We start from the raw sequence: 7,892 nt of genomic DNA, 5'->3' as shown, positions 1-7,892 counted from the left end.
CCCCCCCGCAAAAAAAAAGATGAATTGGCACAGTGGCAGCAACAAAGGGCTCAAATTTAACAACAGTTGAGAGAATGGCCTAGGACCGAGCAGTGTTTTGTTCTGTTGGAACTGACGCCGTGGCACCTAACAAGAACTGTGTTGACAAGTTAGCGCTTTTCCACTTGTAATTTGAGTGCCTTCCAACCTGAGGATTTCACCTTCTGGCACTCTATCTGACGCGGCCATCCATAAGATTTTCAGTAGCTAACCATTCAAGCATCCTCATATGGTACTGTAGGATGGCCACAGAACTACTAACCTTAAGGTCGGCTGTTCAAACCCACCAGCTGCTCCTTGGAAATCCTATACAGGGTAGCTATGAATCAGAATCTCTTCTTCTTCGTAGCTTGCCTTAGCCTGGAAGCTTCTCTGAAACCTGTCCACCATGGTGACCCTGTTGGTATTTAAAATACCAGTGGCATAGTTTCCAGCATCACAGCACACACAGCCACAACAGAATGACAAAATGATCGATGAGTGGTGATTACCTGGTGAACGTAACATATTTAATTCCCAAAAACTAACGAGTAGGAATCCTGTTGTGGCATTGTAGGATAAGCAATGACTGCTATTCACAAGATCAGCAGTTCAAATCCACTAGCCACTCCTTGGAAACCCCGTATGAGTAGCTATGAGCTGAAACTGGCTTGACAGCACTTAATGACAACAAAATGAGAATGTACTGTCATTATCTTCATTTTACAGCTGAGAAAATGGGATTCTGAGAAGTTCAGTCACTTGTCTAAGAATATACAACTAGTTAGAAGCTAAAACCTGGGTTCAAACCCGAGATATCTGTCTCCAGAATCTCTCCACACAAACCAGCCTCTTAATGACACAGTTTTGCACCAACAGCTGGGAGGGAATCTGGTTTTTCTGTTCTGAAATCAAGTTGTTCCACTGGGCACATTCCTGGGCACTGCCTGTAATACGAATCACATTTAATAATGTAGCAACACTTCTAAATTAATCTATTTAAAAGAGAAACTCGCTCACATATACTATGATTCAGAACTAAATTAAGTAAAAACAAGTAGTTCTGAAATTTGAAACTAAAATGAGACAGAATAAAACAAATGGCTCTACCAACAGGGTTCTGACACAGATGCCATTCCATTTTTGAGTTTGGAAACTTGAAAACTTCAGCAATTTGATTCTTTAATTAGTGACATTAATTACATTCTTTGAGTTATGGAATCATTCTCACCCTCTTCTGAGTTGTTCCTCCTCATTAACATAAACTCACTGCCGCCTAAAGTTACTTTTCAATTTTCAAGTTGCTGTTGTCAGTTTGATCCTATATTGATAGATACTTCTTAAAAGAGCACAATGTTCCTGGAAGAATATTTTACTAGTTAAATCTTTGTAGGAGTAGAAAGCCTCATCTTTCTTCTGCAGAGCCGCTGGTAGGCTTGAACCACAGACGCTGTGGTTCGCAGTCCAGTGCTTATGGTACGGAGACACCAAGCTCCTCTCTGCCCCTTGAAACTACTAATAAATTTTGTTGTTGCAGTTGTTGTTAAGTGCCATTGAGTAGGTTCTGACTCACAGCAACCCTGATAGGGTGAATTTGAACTGTGGATGTTTCATTTCAAAGGATCTTGTGGTCCAGGGCTTATCCTTCAATGCACAATCTCCTTTTATATAACTGAAGTCATACAATATTTACCCTTTTGTGATTGACTTTTTTCGCTCAACATAATGGTTTCAAGCTTCATCCATGCTGTGACTTGTATCAAGACTTCATTTCTCCTATTGGCTGTATGTATGCACCACATTTTGCTTATCCATTCAACAATAGTGAGGTTGGCCCAAGATCAGGCAGTATTTCGTTCTGCTGTGCATAAGGTCGCTGTGAGTTGGTACTGATGGCACCTAACAACTACAACAATTCATATGTTGATGGGCATTTACATTGTTTCTACCTTTTGGCTATTGTAAAAGTGTTGCAATTAACACCAATATACAATCTCTTTTTGAATCTGTGCTTTCAAGTCTTTTGGGTATACACTTAGGAGTGGAATGTGGGGTCATATAATAGCTCTATTTTTATTTATATTTTTGGAATCAACATGCTGTTTTCCACAGCAGCTGTACTGTCCACCAGCAAGGGTTCCAACTTCCCCAACCTTGCCAGCATTTGTTATTTTTTTTTTCTTTAATTAAAAAAAGAAAAGACAAAGAAAAAAATAGCCATCCTAGTGGGAGTGGAGTCCTGGTGTAGCACTATAGGATAGATAAGTGCTGGGCTACTAACCACAAGGTCAGCAGTTCAAACCCACAGTACTCCTTGGAAGCCCTATAGAGGGTCACTGTGAGTCGAGTCAACTCAATGGCACTTATGCCACAACAGTGGGAATTTATGGTATCACATTGCGGTTTTGATATACATCTCTGATAGTTCATGATGCTGAACATCGTTCAAATGTGTTCAGTCGCCATTTGAATGGTGTCTTTTATGAAATGTCTGTTCAAATCCTTTGACTATTTTATGATTGTATTATTTGTCTTTTTATTAATAAGTTGTAAACGTTTCAAAAACGATTTTTTGATTAGATTCTTATCACATATATGGTTTCCAAAGATATTCTCCCAGTCATTAACTTATCTTTTCACTGTTTTTCATAAATTATTTTAATCTACAAAAGTTTAAAATTTTTATGTTGTTGCTATTAAGTGCCGTAGAGTTGGTTATAACCCACAGCGACCTTGTATAGGGTTTCTGAGGAGTAGCTGGTGGGCTTGAACCGCTGACCTTGCAGTTCAAATCGCTTTGCAGTCTGGTGCATTTACTTTGTCTTTTGCTATTTGTGCTTTTCTTACTATATTAGATAATCCATTGTTTAAAAATAGGCACTGCGCCTGCTTGTTCTTCTAAACATTTTATGGCTTTAGTTTGGACATTTAGGTCCTTAATCCATTTTGGATTTGTTTTTGTGTAACAAACGTATGAGGCAAGAATCCTGTCTGAGTTTTCTGCGTGTGGAAATCCAATTTTCCAGGCACTTTTGATTTTCGAGAATCTTCTTTCCCTATTGTGGTGTAGTGAATTATCAAATGTCTCTTCGAGCCATGGCCTGTAACTCCCACCAAACAGCATTTCTGCTATGCTTGATCTGAGTAAGAAAAGGTGGGAGAAGATACTGATTGGATGACATGAATATACTGTGACGTTAGCAGAGCTATTTGTAATTGAAAAACTTGCAAGTTTAGCATGAGTTTAAAATGTCATATCTCGGAAGCAGCAGTAGGGATCTCACTACCACCATTGACGTGTCCGGAGGGGAGTGCATGCATCCTTTGGACTCTGAGATGTCTGCACATTGAATTTCCTCAGCCCTGGGACAGAAAGCTGTGAAACTGGAGGAGTGGCAGAGGAGCAGAATCAAGAGCTAGAGCATGAAGCAGCACAGTGGACTTCTCATCTCAGCCCATGGACTAGGCAAAGCTGAGTGACTTTGGGCAGGCAGCTTGCTTCTAGGCTGGGGTGCCTCCAGGCACTTTTATGGGGGAGCTAGAGCCAAGTACCTTCAGGCTGAAGCGTATGGTGGTCCTGTGGGCATTTTTCAACAGCGGCATGAAACAACTGTGCCTTGAGCATTTTCTGATCTTCTAGTGTAAGCTGTTAACTTCCCTAGTAAACTGAGTTTGGTGTCTTAAGTGCTGTGTGTCTATCACCACAGATTATGAAACCCAATTGAGGAGTAGAGAGGGTTGTTTGAGGAAGGGTTGGTGCTACGTCATAGTTTTGTACCTATCTAATGGACTTGGAGTCCTGGTGTGGTGCTGTGTGTGCTGGACTGCAAGGTCAGTTTGAACCTCAAGGTTGGTGGTTCAAGCTCACCAGCCACTCCTTGGAAACCCTATACAGGGTTGCTATGAGAACTTGAAGGCATGTAACAACAACAACAACAACAACAGCAACAAGGGACTTGGCATTCAACTGACCAAAAATGAGTGGGGTTATTTCTGGACTCTAAATTTTATTCCATTGGTGTGGTGTGTGTGTGTCTGTTGTTATACTAGTCACAGGCTAACTGATTACTTTAGCTGTATAAGGGTAAGTAAAAAGTATTAGTTTAGGATTCCAGTTCCTACATATATGGGTTTATTCCAAATAAAATGTGTTGAAACATGTCTCTGTGATAAGTAGAGGACTGCATTCTTTAAACAACACACTTATCTTAGTCTCATTAGGATACCTTAAAAAAAAAAAAAAAAGGTCCCATTAAGGTTCTTTTAGAACAGTGGCTTTTGAGGAATCTGCTGGGCACTTAAATTCAAGGCAGATAGGTCAGCATATGGTGATTGCTTTGGGGGATTCCAAAGGGGTCCTTGTGTAGCACTGGGCTGCAAGGTTGGTTTGAACTACAGGGTTGCTATGTGTTGCAACTGTACTTTAACAACAACAATCTTGGTAGATTTTCTGAAAGGACACAAGAAGATCACAGAGACTTATGAAGAAAATTTAAGAAAAGTGAAAACTACAAGGATGAGTCAAAAATTATCTGCACTTCAGTTATATTAAAATGCCCACCCATGTCCAAGGCTGTTGACCACATTGAACATGCCCATGAGATGATTCTGTTGAATAGATAAGTGACAGAGGATTATGTGACAAATCATTTACAAATCAGCCATGGCTCTGCCTATGAAATAATCTGAGACAGACTTGGGTTTTGAAAAGGTTGTGCAAGATGGGTACCAAAACAATTCCTGAAAAGCATAGACAGAAGTAGCTGGTAGGTGTGAATTACTGACCTTACAGCTCAGCACATTACCCTGCAGCATCACACATACAGTCCTTCAATATTGCAAGCTGAGGCTTGAATTTTGTTTTCAGTTCTTTCGGCTTGAGATATGCTGAGTGTGTTTTTCCCTTTTGGTTTTCTAACTCCAGATCTTTGGACATTTCATTATAAAATGTGATTCTGTCTTTCTCACTTTGAATTTTTCTGTTCAGTTCTTCTACGTTCTCATTTCTTCCATTTGTTTTAGCATCTCTATGCTAGAGAGCAAGTTTCAGAGTCTCTTCTGACACTCATTTTGGTCTTTTTCTTCTTTCTTGTCTTCTTAAAGAGCGTTTGCATTTTTCCTATATGATGTGCTTGGTGTCTTCCCACAACTTCTGGTCTTCAGTCTTTAGTGTCCAATGCATCAAATCTGTTTTTCAAATGATCTTTAAATTCAGGTGGGATATGTTAAAGTTAATTTTTGGCTTTTATGAACTTGTTTTGATTTTCTGCAGCTTTAACCTGAACTTGCATATGAGCAATTGATGGTCTGTTCCACAGTCTGCTCCTGGTATGGTTTTGGCTGATGATATGGAGCATTTTCATTGTCTCGTTCCACAGATGTAGTTAATTTGATTCCTGTACTTTCCATTTGGTGAGGTCCATGTGTACAGTCATCTTTTATATTGTTTACAAAAGGAATTTGTAATGAACAAGTCATTGCTCTTGCAAAATTCTATCATTCAATTTCCAGCATAATTTGTATCGCCAAGGCCAGGTTTTCCAACTACTGATCCTTCCTCTTTGTTTCCCACCTTTGCATTCTAATCACTAGTAATTATCAATACATCTTGATTGTATGTTTCATCAATTTCAGATTGAAGAAGTTGACAGAATTCTTCAACTTTGTCATCACTGGCTTTAGTGGTTAGTGTATAAATTTGAACAATAGTAGTATAAACTGGTCTTCCTTGTAGGCATGTGGATATTAATTATCTAATCACAGACAGCATTTATTTCAAGATAGATCTTTAAATGTTCTTTTTGATGATGAATGCATTACCATTCCTCTTAAATGTTCATTCCTTGTGTGGTGGAGCATATGATTGGCAGATTTAAAATGGTCAATCCCAGTCCATTTCAGCTCACTGATGTCTAATATATAAATTTTTATGTGTTCCTTTTCATTTTTGACAACTTCCAGTTTTCCTAGATTCATACTTCATATAGTCCATGGTCCAATTAGTAATGGATACTTGCAGTTATTTCTCCTCATTTTGAGTTGTGCCCCATCAGCAAATTAAGTTCCTGAAAACTTTACTCCATTCACATCAACACGTTCAACTATAATTTGAGGAGGCAGATCTTCCCCAGTTATATATGTATATAATTTCCCCCCTATTCCTGAGTGGATTTTAAAAATCTGCTTTTATTAAATGTAAGTAAATATAAACATTCCGAAAATATACAGACACTTAATTGTTGTCCTACATTTCAAGTTTTTGAATATAACAAATTTATCCAACCATGAACCTTTAACCAAGGTAGTCAGAATACCATAATCCAATCACAGTGGGGAGCAGATCCCCTACCCTCCAAATGGCATCTTGCAGGAGTAAAGTGGTATGAGACAGACCATATCAAACTTGGAGTAACAAGCGGAGAAGCTCACTGGGTCCAAAGAGGAGGGTCTGCTCCAAGGACAGGTCTTATAGCAAGAATGTGATGGGACAGCTGGCCAGTAACTCTGACCCTACCCCCACCCCTTTTCCTTGAATGAGTATAGATATTAATCAATCGGCTAAAAAGAAAAAAAGGGACAAAATTTGACTAAACCTTTCCTTCCCAGACTCTGTGAGTCAGGGAAGAGGGCTGGGGCAGCAGAACAGAATGGGATCCAGTTCCTAAGGAATGGCTGCCTGGAGACTTCCCATGCCATTGTTAACAGAAGTGAGTTTACACACATTTACAAAATGATCCAGATATTTGGGAGGCAGGAGACAACTGAACAGAAGGTCCCATGTCATCTGAAGGCAAACTGACTAAAGATTTCTTATCTGTTCAGCAATTAAATATGCATTAGGGTCTGAGACACATCTGTACTCCTCTCTAATAAGGGACCCATGGGCCTATAGATTGTCCCCTCTACAATGTGCGGAGTGGAAATGCTTACCTGACCCTTTTCCAAACTGGTCCTGTGTCCAAATCTCTCCCTATGAAAGGGACATGAACATCAGGCTTTTGATTTAGAAGCCCAATCAGAGAGACACACTGTGTCCCTTAAGAGGCACTTTAAAAGAACTGAACCCAGCAGCTGGACAGATTTCTGACATGGCTTGAATTGATGCTGACTAGGCACTGTGGCCTACTGCTTGCTGGAGACCAGTCTTAAATGGTAAGGGTTCATAGGAAGCCACAGAACAGATGCAAGGATGAAATGGCTCCCTCCCAATCTTGGTCTCCTCCAAAATTGAGGCCTGATTCCTCTGAGGAGCAAGTTTTGCATTCATCACTTGCCTAACACACTGTGAAACTGGAAGTCAGACAACAAGTAATGACTTTAGGCTGGCTCTGGTCCACACAAGGGACCCTATTTACATTTATTTCGCCAAATTACTTCTCCAGGGAAGTTCCCAGTCATATTTTGAGTGCCTTCTAACCTGAGGGGCTCATCTTCCAGAACTATATCTTATAATATTCTGGCGCTATTCATCATGTTTCAGTATTCAATATTCTGGTGCTATCTAACTGTGTTCCACTGCTATTCATAAGGTTTTCGGTGGTGCTGTGGGATAAATCACTGGATCAAAAGGTTGGATTGAGCCACAAGGTTGGTGGTCAAACTCACCTGTTGTCTTTGAAAACCCTATGCAGGTTCTCAATGAGTCTGAACCAACTCAACAGCACTTAATGACAACAAACATTCAGAGGTAGTCTGCCTTTCCTTCTTCCTAGGCTCACTTGCTCTGAAAGCTCAGCTGAAACCTATCCACCTTTGCTGTACTCTACTGATATTTAAAATACCAGTTGCATAGCTTCCAGCATCACAGCAACATGTAAGCCACCACAGTGTGACAAATTGACAGACAACTGTCTGTGATAGAATACTATCAATAC

Source organism: Chrysochloris asiatica, unplaced genomic scaffold (assembly GCF_000296735.1).
Source record: "Chrysochloris asiatica unplaced genomic scaffold, ChrAsi1.0 scaffold00045, whole genome shotgun sequence".
NCBI classification, from domain to species: domain Eukaryota; kingdom Metazoa; phylum Chordata; class Mammalia; order Afrosoricida; family Chrysochloridae; genus Chrysochloris; species Chrysochloris asiatica.
Note: the sequence above shows the minus strand (reverse complement) of the source record.